This window comes from Solanum pennellii, chromosome 1 (genome assembly GCF_001406875.1).
Source record: "Solanum pennellii chromosome 1, SPENNV200".
In the NCBI taxonomy this organism is placed as follows: domain Eukaryota; kingdom Viridiplantae; phylum Streptophyta; class Magnoliopsida; order Solanales; family Solanaceae; genus Solanum; species Solanum pennellii.
In genome coordinates this window covers 80,637,381-80,654,688 of record NC_028637.1, presented here as the reverse complement: position 1 = coordinate 80,654,688, position 17,308 = coordinate 80,637,381, and the positions used below count along the sequence as shown (strand labels likewise).

General features: G+C 33.4%; 1 long non-coding RNA gene across 1 annotated transcript; it reads right to left on the bottom strand.

Moving 5' to 3' along the window:
- Window positions 1–2,601: 2,601 nt before the first annotated feature.
- Window positions 2,602–3,055, bottom strand: LOC114075635. Its single transcript, XR_003576038.1, has 2 exons — window positions 2,858–3,055; window positions 2,602–2,767 (listed from the first exon to the last, which is right to left on the bottom strand). It is a non-coding gene; the product is annotated as an uncharacterized LOC114075635 (long non-coding RNA).
- Between the last annotated feature and the right edge of the window lie 14,253 nt (window positions 3,056–17,308).

Sequence of the window (17,308 nt, the reverse complement as noted above, 5' to 3'; positions counted from 1 at the left end):
TTTTCTGGGTTTAACTCAAGATTTTGGGGTTAATGGAGGGTCTATGGCAAAATCCAAACAAGTTCAAGATTAACAATCAATGGAAGTATTGAGATCCAAGAGAAAAAAAAAATGAACCAATGGCAGTTCAAAAAGTTATTGATAACGTCATAGCTAGCGGCATTAAAATTGTCGAAGAAGGTACAAAGAGGAAAGCAATAACCAGTAATTCAGAGGATAGTGAATCTGAAATTAACGGGACCGAAGAACATCAAAATAGCGAGGTAGTGGCTTAAAATACAATTTTAGATAGAATATTTTGTTACTTATGTGCCAATATACTTAAGTTGTCTATTTAAGTAATTTTTGTATATTCACATAATTGTATATAGTATATTGCATGTTTAATACACGAAAGACATATGTATATTTCCTTAGTTCTATAAACGAAAGACATAAAAAAGTATTTTAAGTAGATGTATAGTTTATCCCTAAATTATATTGTAATTGTTTATTGGGATATGTATATTCGGATTAGTTTATACAAATTATTTAAGTTATGTACATAATACTTGTATACTAAGTTAATTGGTGTAGTGTTTAATTGTATATTAAAGGCTCCCAATTATATATATTTTGTAATTATAGTTTGTATATATGTACAAAGGTCAAGTGTATTTAGTTATCTTTATGACTTATAATTGTTCATTATAATTTGTAAATTTTAGTAATTTTATACAATTAACTGAAGTTAAGTATATATTAAGTTTGTATATTAATGTAGTATATACAAAGTTGTTTAGACAATTGTATATTGACATGTTTAAGTATCATATTCATCTACACATACTAATACACAGGAAAAATAATTTGTAGATGTATCCAAAAGAATTACAAATACAAACAAAATTACTGTGAGCCTTTTTAAGCATTACGTACACCCTGACACCGATGTCATTGTGTATAACCATTGATTTATTGCTTTCTTCAACTTTATATTCAATCTTCAATATCTTATAATTCATATCAATACCAATTGTATAAAACTCAAGAAATGTTGCTTGTTCCTTAAACACTATACCCTCTATAATCCCATCTTTCAAAATGCATAACCAAAATAGCCAATGAAGACATTATCTGTAGAATTTACAAACAAAATTTTATTTTATATACAACTAACATAACATTTTCATACAACCAATTTAATCAGTAATAACAAAATTACATTACACTGACCTTGGTTTGCTAATATACAAATACTGCATCTAAAAAAATAAAATCTCATCACCTGTACATAATTGTCTCATACAGTTTTATATGTAATACATACATTACTGCAGTTTTTGTTTATGAATATTAGAAAACACAAAACGTATCCTATACAACTATTTTACAGGTAATGAAACTAAACACACTACTCAAATTTCATAAATATATATAATTTTTTCACAGGCCTTCGTGTACACAAAATTAATATACATTTTGAATATTTACATTATTGCAGTAATTTGTATATAAATACTAGAATACATAAATTTTTACCGTATACAATCCATATATTCAAATCATTTTTTTCAAGAAACAAACCAGAAAATCATATATATAATTACGCTACGAATATATAAAAATCTCAACCCACAAACGACGACACATGCATTCAAATTTGTATATACAAGAGAAAATTGTATAATTAATGTCTTTTAATTGCTGTAAGATTCTTTTTTGTAAAAAATTTAATTTTAGACGTTTACCTTAAATTGTGGCATTATCTAAATTTTTTGTTAACCTGTTTAACGCTACAATTACACTTCACTTTAATTTTTTTTAAATAAATTATAAACAAAAAAAAAATATTGTATACAAAATTAAAGATACCTAAAACTTAAACTATACCCATTTAATGTTATTTCATCTAATAAGTTTGTCATAAATGAAATTTTCCCTTTTTTAAACTGCGTTGGCTAGTTTTTTCTCCTCTCTCTTCTTTCTTTCTTTATAATACACTTATTTAGAAGAGATAGTTGGAGAGGATTAACACAACATAAAAAATTGTGCCACAAGCAAGTTAAATTATACTATTTTATTTTATTATTCTCTTATATTTATATATTTATTTATGTATTGTACATAGGCCTGGGCGTTTGATCGATTCGGTTCTGCTCGTAAATATCGGTTCGGTTTTTTGGTTTTCGGTTTGGCCAAATATGAAACCAAACAAAATCGAAATAAATTCGGTTTGGTTCGATTATTATAAATTCGATTCGGTTTATTTCGGTTAGGTTTTGATTTAATCAAATTTAATACAAAAAAGGTAAAACGGCCATCGTGATAACTAAATATCGACTCAATCAGTAATAATAAAAAAACTATCAAAAGTCAAGACAACATCACAACAACACTAGAAAGTTCAACAAACTTGTGTCCATCACTAAAATAGGGTTAGTTACAAACTAAAGTCATCATTATATGGCTCATTGCAACTTCCAGCAACAAAGAGATTTAGAAAACCAACAAAACATCGTTGCAACTTGCAACCTCCATTGCAATAGCTCCCAAGTTCTAGCAGATAGCAACCAAGAAAATAACAAAACATTGATGGACCTGCGAGAAAATAGAACTGTTTAGACAAATGATCTACATTTCATAATAGAATATATAAAACTATCAAGCAAGTTATGTAAATAAGTTCTTTACTTACTCGTTACCACACATCACTAGTTGATAGTTGAACTTACAAGCTGCAACTATATATCAATTATACTAGATTCAGTCCCACTACAAGCAAAATCTAAAAAAATATGAAAGAATTTGTTAGTTGTTAAGAAACACAAGTAACAAAATTATTTTCAATATAGTAATACAAATATCAAATTCTTACCAAGTTAAAGTTGTTCAAGATACTCTAAATCTTCCTCAATATTGATTGGAAAAGACTCACTTCTAAGCCAATCTTGAACACAAATAAGAGATTGCACAATTTTAGGAGTTAATGAACTCCTAAAGGGATCAAGAACACGACCTCCTGTGCTGAATGCACATTCTGATGCGACACTTGAAATGGGAATGACTAACACATTACGAACCATCTCCACGAGAATAGGAAATCTCGGCTCATTAACTTTCCACCACATTAATATATCAAAGTCATCACTATCTGGCTCAATATCTTCCGCAAGATATCTTTCCAATTCTGATTTATTACCTGAACTTCCACTGACTTCTTTATGCTTCTCAAATTGTTGTTTCCTTCTCATTCTCCCTCTATTTACAAAGTTGCCACAACCACTCATACTAGATATACTTGATGAATTTTCAGATGAAGTGTGTGAAGCTGGTACATGTAAAGAGCTTTGTGGGAATTTCTTAACATAATACTCAAACAGTTTGTTCATGTATTTTTTCACTTCTGAACATAGCTTTTCCCCAACTTCTTTTCCAAACATATCCACAATTGCAAATGGAACATAATCAAGCTTGTTATGGGGATCCAATACAGATGAAATAAAGATCATCTTGTTCATTTTTTGTGGTTCACCCCAATACTTTTTGAACTTCTCATTCATACTTTCCGCCATTTCTTTCAAATTTACGATCTTCATTTGTCATCACCTCTTTTAAAATAAGATTAAGTTCAGCAATTTCAACAAAGTGTGTATTGCTAGTGACATAATTAGAACCACAGACCTTCAAAGTAAGTACATAAAAAGTTTCAAGAAATTTCACCATTGACCTCACATTTTTCCAGTCAACACTTGAAAGAATATTTGCAGTAGTTCCATCTTCAACACTAATTTCATCTTCAACACTAGTTCCATCTTCAACAATAGTTCCATCTTTGTTTTCAGAAGAATCAGAACCAAAGGTACGAAGATGATTCAAGTATCCAATATCATAAAAACTATATCTTTCAAATGCAAGCTCCAAAAGTTGTGCTATATCAAGCATCGAATATGTAGAGTTCCACCTAGTAGGAACATCTAAACATAATAATTTCTTACAAGTTATCGATTCAGATTCACAACATTCTTTAAACTTTCTAAGTCTTGCGGGAGATTGTTTAATGTATTTCACGGCTTGTCTCACTAGCTTGACAGACTTACCAATTTCCTTCAACCCATCTTGCACAATAAGATTAAGGATATGTGCCATACACCTTACATGAAGATGGTCACTATCCATAATGTTAGTTCCCCAATTGCTCAATTTTTTAGACATTTCTTTCACAGTAACATCATTAGAACTAGCATTATCAACTGTAATAGTAAACACATTATCCAAACCCCATTCAAGCAAACAATTAGTAATGCAAGCCGCCATATCCACGCCCTTATGACTAGAAATAGGAAAAAAATTTATTATTCTTTTATGCAAAATCCAATTTCTATCTATAAAGTGGGCTGTCTAACACATGTAGTTTATTTTTTGTATAGAGGTCCAAGTATTTGTTGTAAGACAAAATCTTGGACGTGCTTCTTTGAAAACCTTCTTCAAAAGTTTTTTATCTTCAAGGTATAGTTCATAACAATCTCTCGTCACAGTTCTACGAGAAGGAGTATGACATTGCGGCATTGTAACTCTCATGAAGTTTTTAAAATCCTCTTTCTCAACAAAACTAAATGGTATCTCGTCAAAAATTATCATTTTGGCTAAAGCTTTCCTACTTTGTGCTTGGTCAAATTTCCAAGTGCTAATGACCCCTTCCTTTGCTCCCGTTGAAGATGGTAGAAAATTAATTAGATTTTGACCTTTATCTACGGTGTCACGAGGAAATTTAGGACATGTTCTCATATGAGTATTCATTGATGACGTACCATTAGATGATGTAGAAGCTGCATAAGCTTTTGCACAATACTTGCATTTGGCTTTACTAGCTCCATTTTCATCGGTGAACTTTTCAAAATGCTTCCAACAATTAGCTCTAGGTTCCATGGTTTTTCTTTTCTTTGAAGTATCAACATCAACTTCAACCTCACTGGGAGATGAGGTGTAAGGTATGCTCTCATTTGAAGCTCCACTTCACTTCCCTTACTTCCAGTTTGTGCCATCTATACAAAAGTGCAACAAACAACAAGAACAACAATCAACAAAGTCACAAGGATCAGGCCTCACAAAGTCACAATAGCCCTCGCCCCTCAGCTTTGTTACAACTTACAAGAAAACAAATAATAAAATCAAACGCAAGAGCACAAAAAATGATGTTAATTGTTTGAGTGAAGAACATGCCATTACTTGCAAGTCTAAGAGTTGTTCCTCCTACGCAGCAGTCAAAATGGATTTAGATTTTTCGGTCTTGCAACCATAACTTCAGTCTGAAGTATAGATCTACTAACCACTGAAAAAAGGCACTACATATGACAAATAAAAATATGCATGCTACTGGAATTTTGTATTTTTCGAGTTCTCTTATTCATTTATTATTTCCTTTTATGCTAATTTATCTGCATTTAAATGGCACATATCACACAGAATTTTCTCTGTTTCTCGGATTCTTAATTGATCGTATGCACCATTACCTTCGGAAGCTAATTGTGTTGCGTAGTAATGCGGGATCTTCAAAGAAAGAAAAGCTGCAGCTTAAGGAGAAAGTAGATAAAGCTGCTGAGGAAATAAAGGACAGCGTGGTGGCTGGCAGCTTGACGGCGTGACTGGTAGACGAACGACGCTCGACGGTAGTGGACTGGTCGGTGTGTTTCAAAGAAGAAGGTTTCAGTGTTAGTAATTTGTATGATGTTAATTTAGGGATTTATCAATTTAGGGAAATTGGCTTGGGTAATTGGGTTATGGGTATTTGGGTTAGGATTTAGGAATTTGGATAGTTGGGTATAAGGTGCTACTTCAATCAAGTAAGTTTTATTTATTTTGTGATTATCTTTATTTTATATGTAAAAAGTGTGGATATGGATAGAAAGATTTTATATATGTTGATATCTTTTTATTTGTAGACATATATGTCCAACTATTTCTTTAGGAATTTACTCTGAAGTTTTTATCATTTGTCGACCAAAATATATACATGTATAAAAAAAAATATAGCACGAGGAGGCATCTTATTTTTGTTTCTTTACCAACTTTTGCACTCAAGGAATAATTTATCTAGTTCTTTGTCATAATGAATATTAAAACGTTGAATTCAAAAATATTTGAAACTCTTAACCTCTTTTCCACGTTTTTTTTGTGGACAATATTTGTCTATTGAGAGGATGCTTTGACTTATATACTCACTACTTAATTGAATAAAATGTTAGCATCCTAAAACATTAATTGTGTGAACTTATAATTAAAGAATATGAAGCCTTAAAAGGCCATCGCCTAATTATAATTTATAGGGCATATGGAAAAACTTCCGATAAGAGATTGACAGAAGATAGGAAATTCAATTATATGATAGTCGTAACACAAAATAATAACTATCCTCATTTATTTTACATATGACCAATGAAGAACTCTCAAAGATCGATATAAATTCGAAATTCAGAAATTATGGTTAATTTATACGCGCACGTATGTGTGTATATATATAGAAATTATTGGACTCATCAAGATCAATCTATCTTTTCTTCCTCTTTTTAATTTTTGGATTAGAGATTTGACCTTTTAATTTACAATATGAAATTGTGGTTCACATTATAATGGATGGAGGTGTATATGTAGATATGTATATTTGGGTTGGATAAAGTAAAATGTAACTATATAATAATTCGTGCGCATACATTTTGCATAATAAGTTGAAACAATTTTTCAGATTATTCAACTCCTAAAAAGGGCCTATAGCTTGACACACTATTCTTTATTTAGCAGAGATGTGAATCCATATGCTGCATCATTTGTCATTTTGAGGTATGTCCCATCCACTTCAATAATAATATTCACCAATAGTTAGATCTACTCAAGTATATAAGACATTTTTATATACTTGTTACATTTCAAACTTATTTTATTAATGTGATTATGCGTGCAAATTTTCCTCATGAATCACAAGATTGGTATTATGAAAAAAATAATTTAAAAGAAAATATTTATATCCAATGGAAAATGATTCCGGATGGTTTTAATACATATTATATTAAGAAATAAAGTGTTGATTAATTATAGTTTGGCGAAAAATAATTTCAGATGAGATATATGGACCTCATGTGTTCCCATGGATCCCACCTCATTGAGTATTCTGTGGAGGACAGGTTCGCTAGGAGTGAGTAAGAGCTCGTCCAATCATTCTTTATTTTCGAGGTCAATCAAGTAGCAGTCCTCCAATTATTTCTCGAATTTTATAACACCTGTATTGTCCTGAATTGACAAAAGAGTTGTATATCTTAAAATTGTTCACTTTTCTAGTGGAGCGAGATTGAACTAAAGCCTGTAATCAAATATCTATTTGATATAGAAGAAGATCCTAGAACATTTCAAGAAGCTATATCTTCAAGAGATGTTGCCTTTAGGAAAGAGACGATTAATAATGAAATGGATTCACTATTGGATTATAGTTAATTTTCCTAGTGGGTCTAAGCCTATAGGCTGTAAGTGGGTATTTAAGAGAAAATATAATACAAGCAGTACTATACAAGCTTTCAAAGTAAGGTTAGTTGCAAAAGACTTTACTCAAAAGGAAGATATTGACTACTTTGATACATATGCTCTAGTAATAAGATAAACATCTATTAGAATACTTCCATCCTTGACATCTATATATGATTTTTTTACATCAAATTGGATTTTAAAATTGAATTGAATGTTTAAATGAAGATGAGGAAATGTAGGCGTCCACTATTAGTCAATGGAGCAGGTCCCTTGACACAACAAGAACAATACATAACTATAAACAGTAAGGAGAACACAACACAAGCAGTTTAGGTGGAAACTCCTTGCTCAAGGGAGTAAAATCATGACCTGTTGCACAGGATTTTCAACAGTCTTCACTAATCTTCTCAAGCAAAAGTGTTACATCAATGTGAGAAAAAGTTATTAATCTCACGACCAAGTTATAACTCTATTACTTGAAGAGCCTACGCGGATACAATACCGCCCACTAAGATATTACCCCTAGATAACTTAGAATTCACTAAGCGGATACCACACTGCCCACTAAACAACCACGCTCCGGATGATTTAAAATTTGACTAACCAGATTCAACACTGCCCACTAAACCATCCGACCTAGATGACTTAGAATTTTGACTAAGCAACAAAACAATGTTGCCCACTAAATCCGTTAACCCTAACTAATTTAGATTTTTACAAACTAAAAGCAAATATCTGAATCTTTTATAGACTAAGAACAATTTACAATATATGCACGGAAGTATAACTCCTAAGACACACTTTGATGCTTGCAGCTTTATTAGGTAATTGTTGGGCTTGCCGAAGAATACTTCTTGAAAGCGAGTCTTTGCAAGTGTTCTTGAGAATTTTAAAGTTGCAAAAACTTATAAAAAGATAGACACAAAACTCAAACTCAACAAGGAAGCTTCAACACTCTGTCAGGTCTCTTTGTTGAGTATGAGTATTGTTCTTCCTTGAAGATATTCTTCTTTTCAAGATTATGAATTTTTCAGAGAAAATCCAAGTTTTTGTTTGCCAAATCTTGAGTTAATGTTGAAGGAGAAGAGACTATATAAAAATGAACATAAACTCTTGGGATAAGACCATTGGCTGAGAGCCTGCTGTTCTCAAAGGGTGTGCACCAAGCACATCAGAGTTGGTAGCCTTTTGACAGGTATCTTTTCGTCCTTTTGACGTACCGACACTTTCCAGGACTAGGTCCCTTGATGCGTTCTTTGATGCTTGAGTTCTTGACAAAGACTTGCTGACTCTCTCTCTTCTTGAATAAATGAACTTAATATGTTGTTTGTCATGTTGAAAGTATCAATCATAAAGAGTTATTAACCGTTGGACAAATAACCTCTTCCATTCTGATTGGTTCAGTACGCTGGCGCATCACCTACCACTGACATGACAACTTTACACCATTATGTATCAGACGAGGAGAACTCTGCCAGGGACTAGGTCCCTGCATTTGTGAGCCACTCAATCTCGTCTGCTCTTCCGATTGGTGTAGGACACTGCACTTTTCTCCTAACACTTGACATGACAACTTTATAGTTGTACCTTATTTGAATCTGGGCGAGAACACTCTGCCAGGGACCAGGTCCACTACATTTGTGAGGATCATCAGAACACTTAGAATATAACATTTTCCCCTTTTTGGATGATTAAAAACAAATATTCCTCACATTAATGTTATTCATTTATTTCATTGTCAGCAGTCCCAATTACAAGGATCTGGTTCCTTGTTAGATCGATAAGTTTGTTAAATCATCAACATTTTATATCAAGTTCGAACTAACATTTCCCCTTTTTTGATGATAACATACTTTTTCACCAGTTCCCCCTATCAACTGGAGTTTCATCATCTCTGAACTGTCAAATCATCAAACATCAAAATAACATGTTCCCCCTTTTTGATGATGACAAACATTTTCTTCCCCTATCGAAAGGACCAGGTCCTCTTCAGATATCTAACATTTATTCCCCCTATCGGCATGACCATATATCTCTTCAAGTAGATACTATTGATTCCCCCTATCGACATGACCATGTCTTCTTCAAGCAATATTTCTTACCTCTATTGACGTGACCATGTCATCATTGATCTCATACTAGACCATGTCATCATTAATCGCATACCAAACCGTCATCATTGATCTTATACCTTAACAATCTTACCCCTTTTGACATCATAAAAAAGGGTAGAAGCAGTAAATCAAGTTGCCAGAAATGTAGTTCAAGAAAATGCAGGGCCACTTGGGCAACACTGAGCATGAGTAAAAATGCATAAAGTAAGGAAACAAGTTAGTAGAGACAAGACATTTTTCATTCACAAATAAAAGATCAGCCATCGAATCATTGCAAACATCATATGAATGGGAACCAAGGCAATATCCATTGAGTGTCGATATAAAAGAGAAAAAAGGATTGACACGGGAATTTAGAGAGAGAAGGAATGTCTTAGGATTAAGGGATGGAAAGAATAGAATTAGTAAAACATATCCATAGCATGGTTTTTTAGAAGCTTCTCTTAAGGTTGAACATGCTTTGTTGCCAACCTTTTTGTTTTGTTATACCTGGTCCCTCCGATTATTCCTCCAGAAGCTAAGCCTTCAACCAACTATTTTAGTATCCCTGTTGGCCAGAGCAGCTGCCATAGATTTCAAATCAATCCTGAGTTTCTCATGACAGAAAGATTAGCAAGATGAAACTTACTTAAGGCCTCCGATATAAATAAGTCAACTAAGAGACCATTTCATTTTTTTCATTTTCTTTTTTTTTTCAATTTTTTATATAAAGTGAGACACCCTCCTATTCATAATACATTGAATTCTTAGAGTATCAACCTTTTCCTTTTTGAACATCATCTTTTCCACCTTCTTCATTTTGTTTACTGGACGTGGTCTTTCTTCACACTCGAAAATTTCTTTTAACAAAAAATTATCCAATAGGAACAAAAGATTCAAACATTTGAAGTGTTTTTGAGTGAATTAAAAAAAGAGGGTTTTGAAACTTTCTGATTTTTGGAAGGGGAAATGGAGTTTTTTGGGGATATGGATAGAAATATGGAGTACAAGGGAAGTGGAAGGGGATATCATGTGAAAGAGAGTGTCATCTTGGTATTCAAAATGACTCAACGAACAGATACCTGGATGACAGACAAGTGACAATTTCAACATTTCTCATGCATAATACAAAATGCAATATTAAGAGTGCTAACCTTCGAGAACGAACCAGGTCCATCTCTGTAGGTTGAATGGAATTGCCTAGATCTGTCCTGACCTCCGTTTTCATTCAGCCCTTTTTCCATGTGTGTATACCTACAAAAGGTATGAGACTGAATTTGCTAAAACATACATAACTGAAAAACAAGGATACCTGGTCTATTTGCATAGTCATGAGAGGGTTGATATTTGCAGGCAGGATCCATTCAGTTCGGTTTCAGCATCCCCAACTTTAATTTGCTTATTCGGACCAGGTCCCTCTTCAAAGATATTGTGAAGACATCATTGATTTGATCTTACCGAATTCAGGCTGATATTTCCTTTCTCAACATGATCTTTCAGAAAGTGACATCTCACATAAATATGCTTAGTCCTTTTATGGTGGACTGAGTTCTTAGCCATAATGAGACCACTCATGAGAGCACTCGTGATAGCACATAGAAGAGGAATAGTCTGAGTAACCACTCTAAGAACTTCATGCTGATGTTTGATCCACATGATTTGAGCACACTAGTCTGCATTAGCTACATACCTTGCCTGAATTGTTGAAAAAGCAACACTATATAATCTTTTGTTCCTCATGAATAAGATATGAGCTCATAAAATAACTCATTCCTTCTCTTTCTATCAGCATGATACCGACATAATCAACATCACCATATTCCTTCACAATTCACATTATCAGTTTGAACTGCATCATCTTTTTTCAGCCTTGTCTACAGGACCGAGTCCTTTATTAGGTTCATCATCTGCATTAGCTTCCTTGAGCTCACTAGATTCATGAAAAGGATGTTCTTTAACAAACTCACTAGTTAGCCTATCTCTCTGAATCTGAAGCAGCTCTTCTATCTCAGAAACTTCTTTATTTTGCAGCTGCTTAATTCTTCCTGACTAATCTAAAGATCACATGAACACCTTTTTATCTCATAAGGGCTTAACTCAATTTAGTTTATAACAAATCTATGAAGCATTTGAAAGATTTTACGTCAACCATTTACATATAATATCCTCAATGGTATGTTTCACAGATTTCCCCACCATGCATGCACCAAGAATATACCCTTTCTTGTCATCGCTAAATAAGACACCTCCACCTTGAAGTGCCTTAAGAGCGGAAGTTTTCAGTTTTCCAGTCAAGTGTTTTGAGCATCCACTATTCGAAACAACATGGACTGCTGCTACTTCCTCTCACCTGCATACCACGTCACTTGTTAGCCTTGAGAACCCACTTTAATCAGAGTTTCCAGTAACCAGATAAAGGAGTGATAAGGGATTTCTTTGTCCAATGAGGAAGACTAATTTTCTTCAATTTAGGCTCAGATGCACGACCAGGTCCCTTCTTCTGCCTGTTCTTCCGTTGAGAATAGTTTGAGGAACTTATTTGAGATCTCTTCCAGGCTGGACACTCTTTCTTCAATTAACTATCTCTCCCGCAATGCAAATATTGTAGCTTGTTTACAACAACAACATTTTTGGTGTGAGGATTGTATGGTAATATGTCTTCTCACAAAACCTTGAATACTTACATTTGTAAGCATTTTATAGGAAGTGGTCCATTTGAGGGATTTGTTTAATTCCTCTTTTACACGGACTAGGTCCCTCTCCAGCACAAAATTTCTTTTTAGAGCCTAGTTCATCTTCATTTCAGCAGTGTGCAACTTATTTTCAAGCTCCTGTTGCAAGCTGCCAACCTCGTTCTTTCCTTTAGAACTATAATTGTCACCCTTTTTTTTATCTTTCCTTCAATTCTAGATTTTTAGCTTCTAGAACATCCATTTGTTTCTCAATATCAGATATTTGGGTAACCATAGCAATTTTTTTATCTTGAAAAATTTCTAAGCTATTTTTCAATGGATCCTTCTTAGTAGTTAGCTCATTGATTACATCAATGAGTACAACAACTAGCTTTCTCAATTTTATAATGAAAAAAACATTCACATTTTGCTTGAAGTCAGATAAGGTTACCTTTTTATTGACATATTCATCATCTGCCTTTGCCATGAAAGCGAACATGGCATCAAACACATCTTCACCATCTTTGACTACAAGCACGGATGCATCTTCAGAATGTTCTGACTCTTCTGAGTCACTTTAGGAATTATTCAAGACAACAAGAGCCTTTTTCACAACATGATCAACAATTCCTCTTCTACTTGACTTGTCACGAACCTGATCCCTCCTTTTGTTCTTATCTTCTCCGGACTTGACGCATTTCTTGTGCTCAGCCTTGTGCATAGGACAGTTTCTAATGAAGTGGTCCAGTTTACCACACTTGAAATACACATCATTTGAGTCTGTAGCGTCAAGATTTCCTTTCTTCATGAGAGTTCCAGGTTTTCTCACGATTTTTTGAAATCTTTGAGTGAGATAGCCCATGTTCTCATCTAGTTTAGGTACTTCACTTTGTGACACCTTAAGAGCAAGTGATTTGTCCCTTTTTGCATCTTTGTTCTAATCTACTTCATTAATCGGACTCGATCTTTTGTCTTTGTCTTTGAGAATGAGACCATCATTTTTCTGTGTATATCATATTCGAAATCACTAAATGCATTTTCCCATACTGCAAAGACTTTCTTTACCACCTGATCAACATTAGCTTTTACCTTAGAACGATCAAGGATTTGGTCCCTTCGCTTTCCTTTAAAGTCTTGACATTCATGCTTATGGCTCTCAAAGTCTCTCATAAAGTGTCCTAGCTTTCCACCCTTATGGCAGAGGTCGTTTGCATTTGTGGTTCTGTTGGAGTATGCCTTCTTTTGACACCCTACATGTTTTTTGAAAACTTTTAGTCAAATAAGTCATCTCCTCTTCATCTTCAGAAGAATCATTTTGAGATACCTTTAGCACTACTGACTTCTCCTTCTTTTGGTCTTCATCATACTCTCTTCTAGAATTGGGAACCTCTTGAGTTAGATCTCCATCCTTCACTTCCTTGGTAGGAACGTAAGGACCCTCAAGACTTAGTGGAGCTGCCATTTCTCGCAGAAATCTCTCACTTGGTGTTAATCAGATAGAGAGCACTTGCTCTGATACCAATTGATGAAATGTAGGCATCCACTGTCAGTCAATGGAGTAGGTCCCTTGACACAACAAAAACAATATGGAACACTAATAGTAAGGAGAACACAACACAAACAATTTACGTGGAAACCTCCTTGCTTAAGGGAGTGAAACTACGACCTGTTGCACAGGATTTTTAACCGTCTTCACTAATCTTCTCAAACTAAAGTGAGACCCGGTTACATCATTGTGAGAAAAAGTTATTAATCTCACAACCAAGTAATAGCTCTATTACTTGAAGAGCCTAAGCGGATACAACGCCGCCCACTAAGCTATTACCCCTTAGATAACTTAGACTTTTCTAAGCGGATACCACACCGCCCACTAAACCACCACGCTCCGGATGATTTAGAATTTGACTAAGCAAATACGACACTGCCCACTAAAGGATCCCACCTAGATGACTTAGAATTTTGACTTAGCAACAAAACAAGTTGCCCACTAAATCAGTTAACTCTAACTAATTTATACTTTTACAAACCAAAAGCAAATATCTGAATCCTTTATAAATTAGGAACATATTTACAATATATGCACGGAAGTATAACTCCTAATACACGCTCTGATGCTTGCAACTTGATCAGGTCCTTATTGTGCTTGCCGGAGAATACTTCTTGAAAGCGAGTCTTTGCAAGTGTCTTGAGAATTTTCAAGTTGCAAGAACTTATAAAATGATATACACACAACTCAAAATCAACAAGAAAGCTTCAGCACTCTATTAGGTCTCTTTGTTGAGTATGAATATTGTTCTTCCTTGAAGATGACCTTTTTTTCAAGCTTATGAATTTTTCAGAGAATATCCAAGTTTTTGTTTGCCAAATCTTGAGTTTGTGTTGAAGGGGAAGATAATATAATAAAAATGTTTTAAAGAATGACAAAAGTCCCACATCGGTGGTTAATGAGATGGGTGGACTCCTTATAACGCTTGGGCAATCCTCCTCCCTTTGAGCTAGCTTTTGGGTGTGAGTTAGGCCTAAGACCTAATTTCACAAATGAACACAAACTCTTGGGACAAGGCCATGGGACAAGGCCATTTGCTGAGAGCCTGCTGTTCTCAAAGGCTATGCACCAACCACATCAGAGTTGGCAGGGCAGCCTTTTGACAACTGTCTTTTCGTCTTTTTGACGTACGCACACTTTACGGGACCAGGTCCCTTGCTGCGTTCTTTGATGCTTGAGTTCTTGACAAAGACTTGCTGACTCTCTCTCTTGTTGAATGAATGAACTTAGTATGTTGTTTGTCATGTTGAAAGTATCAACCATAAAGAGTTATTAACCGTTGGACAAACAACCTCTTCCTTCTGATTGGTTCAGTACGTTGGCGCCTCAACTACCACTGACATTGTGAGCCACTGAAAGAGACAATCTCGTTCGTTCTTCCTATTGCTGTAGGACACTGTATTTTCATCTACCACCTGACATGACAACTTTACAGTTGTACCTCATTTGAATCTGGTAGAGAGTACTCTGTCAGGGACCAGGTCCCCTCTATTTGTGAGGATCATCAAAACACTGAGTTGATGATGTAATATTATCAAATGAATTTGTACATAACGATATATGTATTTACTGCAAATTTACAAAAGACTATGGAGTTTTCATTTGTCTTTGTGTAGATGACATGTTGATTTTTGGTACAAACATGCTTAAAATATCTTAAACTAAGAAATATTCTAACTTTAGTCTTTATAGTGAAAGATTTGAATGAAGTAGATATTACCTTAGGCATTAAAGTCAAGAGAAATAATAAACAAGTGACTTTATCACAAGCCCACTATATTAATAAAATAATTAACACAAGTTCAATCATTTAGCATAGAAGAATCTAATACTCCATGTGATTCAAGTGTAAAGCTTACGAAAAATAATGTAATAACAGTGGTTCAATTAGAGTATGCAAGTACAATTGGCATTTTAAGTATGCACTACACTACACTAGACCTGATATAACATTTGCCCTTGCTAAACTTTCAAGGTTTACAAGTAGTCCAAGTAGAATTCATTGGAAAGCTAGTCATTTTCATATTCTGTGATAGTGAGACTATTATTATGTGCGTAGCTCATTATAAAATGTACAATGGGAAATCGAGACATATAAGCTTAAGGCAATTTTTTTTGCTAATATCGCTGTCCGATTCTTTTTTTCGCTAATATTATTGTCATGCCAGCGCGTTCATAGAATTTTTTTTCATGAAAATCGTTGCTTTGACAGTTTTTTTTATATATTTTTTAAATCGCTGCCTTTGTAAAGTTTTAGTTAAAATTTTTTTTGCTGGCTTGGCTAGTTTTTTCTCTTCTCTCTTTTCTTTTCTTTTTCTTTCTTTCTTATATAGAAGAGGCAATTTTAACATTTTAACATGGTTGCTTAGTGTATACAATATTAACTTATATAAGGTTATTATGTGTCTTTATTCTAATTGTCACCTTTACTTATTATTGTTCAACCACTTATCTATCTTCACTTTATAACATATTCTCACTTTGATTTTGGATCCACTCTTTCTGCCCCTCCAGTCTCCAAGAATAATAATAAGTTTTTATGATTTTCTTCAAAATTCACTATAGATGTGCTTAAAAGAGCTAAAAATCTATTAAATATTTTCAAAAAATCAAATCCGAATGTTCATTATTTTGCTCATATTAAACTACTTATTTGTAAACCGCACATTAGCTGGGGGCCGGAGGCTAAAGGGTACAAAATATTAACAAAAATTCTAAACCGGTATATAAAATTTTATATTAACCAAAACGGTAAAATCGCTGGAACAACGGCGATTTACTCCACCGAAAAAGCAAAATCGCTGCCACTACAGTGATTTTGCAAAATGTGAATTTTTTTTTAAAAAATTGAAATCGCAACCTAGGCAGCGATTTTTTTTTTATATTTTTTTTTTAAATAAGAAAATCACTGCCTTCCAAAAAAAATTTTTTTTTTAATTTTTTTTTTTAAAAAATAAGGAAATCGCTGCCTAGGCAGCGATTTTCCAAAAAAAAAAATATTTTTTTTAAATCGCTGTCTTGGCAGCGATTTTATAAAAAATATATATATATTTTAAATTATGGAAATCGCTGCCTAGGAAGCGACTTTCAAATTTTTTTTTTTATTTTTTTTAAATCACTGCCTAGCCAGCGATTTTAAAAATCTTTTTTTTAAAATGTGGAAATCGCTGCCTAGGCAGCAATTTTCAAAAAAAAAAAAAATTATTTTTAAAATTTGAAAATCGCCGCCGAGACAGCGATTATAATTTTTTTTTTTTAAAAAAATTTAAAGCAGCAATTTTATAAAAAAAATATTTTATAATATTTTTTTGAAATTCAAATATATAGCTTATAACAAAATATGCATTATTTTAAAAAAATTAAGAATAAGTAAGGTAACAAAAATATTTTTTTTCAAAAAAATGATATTATATTGAATTTAAATCTGAATGATGTTTGAGTTCAAATAGAATTCTAAATTCAAATAAAAAAAGAAATTGCTGCCTATGCAGCGATTTCCTTGA